Source organism: Halichoerus grypus, chromosome 11, assembly GCF_964656455.1.
Source record: "Halichoerus grypus chromosome 11, mHalGry1.hap1.1, whole genome shotgun sequence".
Taxonomy (NCBI): domain Eukaryota; kingdom Metazoa; phylum Chordata; class Mammalia; order Carnivora; family Phocidae; genus Halichoerus; species Halichoerus grypus.
In genome coordinates, this window is record NC_135722.1 from 29,009,259 (window position 1) to 29,011,233 (window position 1,975).

Genomic DNA, 1,975 nt, shown 5'->3' on the forward strand with positions numbered 1-1,975 from the left:
GCCCACTGGCCCCAAAGACTATGCCCAATCATTCTGCTAAGAAGTTCACATACTTTTTAAGTTTCTGATTACTTACGGACAATTCTATCCAACTAGGGTACAATGTTGTAGGAAGCCAGTGCAACCATTAGAAACAGGTTATATCATCTGTAAATTTATTAAATCATGTGTTTTAAAAAATTTATTTCAGGTATTTATTTTATCATATTTTAAGGTACTAATCTAGTTCCATGTTCCTCATCTAGTAGGCCTTGTAAGTCTAAAAATGTATTCTTTTTAAGATTTTATTTATTTATTTGACAGAGAGAGACATCGAGAGAGGGAACACAAGCAGGGGGAGTGGGAGAGGGAGAAGCAGGCTTCCCGTGGAGCAGGGAGCCCGATGCGGGGCTCGATCCCAGGACCCTGGGATCATGACCTGAGCCGAAGGCAGACGCTTAATGACGACCGAGCCACCCAGGCGCCCCTAAAAATGTATTTTGATTACTTATAGATTGAGTGCAATCAGAATTATATTTCATCCTTTTCTTCTCTCCCTTCCTTGCCCCCTCCTTCTTTCCTGTCCTTCCTTCCTTCCCTTTTTAATTTAACACTTATTGCACACTTACTAAGCTTTTGGGATAGGACAATGAGAATCTTACTGCATTTAAAAGGCTTTCATTCTTAAAAAATTAAACAATAAATAAATACAAGTCTTTCAGATAATGATCAATGGCATGGAGATCATAAAACAGTACACTGTGCTGGTGACTGTGTGGTGGGCTTCCTTTAGATTGGGTGGGCAGGAAGGGCCCATGACATCTGGCTGATGACCTAAATGATAAAGAGGAGTCAGTCACCCAAAGAACTGAGGCCAGGTCTCCCAGGCAGAAGGAACTGCAAAGACAGAGGCCCTGGGGATGGATTGAGCTTGATGTATTGAAAGAATGAAAAGACCAATATGATTGGTCCATGATAAGAGTGAAAGAGAGCAGTAGGTACTCAGGTCAGAGATGGGGGCATTGTCTGGTCCTTAGAACCTTGGGGGTCCTTGTAAGAAGTTTGGACATTGTTCCCAATACCTGGTAAATTCAGTTAAATAGGGTGGCTATGTGATCTGATTTAAGTTTAAAAGGATAACTGCTATGAGAAGAAAGAACTTAGAGGGATAGGAGTAGAAGCAGGGGGAACACATTAGGAGACTTTAAGAATAAGGATGGTGGTGGACAGGTACAAGGCCCCTCAATTTGTGATGCCGTTTCTAAGAGGGAAAGGACTAAAGGATGATAGATAAGTAACTAACAATGTTCACTTTAGATAAGATAAGAGATGGTGAGATAGAGGAAAGAATCAGATTTAAGAAGTGAGAAAGTAAATAAGCTGGCTCATTCCACATCATTTATGGAGATTACTGTTTATTTTGACAAGAAGGAAATTTCCTTGTGGATATCCCAATCTACTTAGAACCTTATTTCATTTTCCTTCAAGTCCCCCACAGTAATCCCCAGTAACATTATCTTCCTCCTCCTGCCTTCTCTTTTACCTCTCTTCTAGGCAACTTGGAAGTTAGGAGGACTTAGGGAGGTCTAGATCTGAGACTCAATGCTAAAGCACACTTTTAATAAATGAAGTTCATATTTCCTTTAGAGGCTGTTTAAAAATGTTTAAAATTTTTTTGAAAATTTAAAAAAATTTTCCATGTTTAAAAATGATCATTCTGGTAGACACCGCCTTAGCCAGGTGATCAAAGTTAACATTACCAGGAATACCTATGGTTACCATGCACCCCCAGATATGTTACACCAAGAAGGGCTCATCACTTCTGCAGTCTTTTATTCTTGCCCCAAATGCATAACCTCAGTGTATCATAAGAAAACATCAGACAAACCCAAATTGATGGGCATTCTACAAAACATGCAACCAGTACTCTTTGAAAGTGTCAAGGTCTGGAAAAAAAGAGGAACTCTCACAAATCAGAAGAGACTAAGGAGACGTG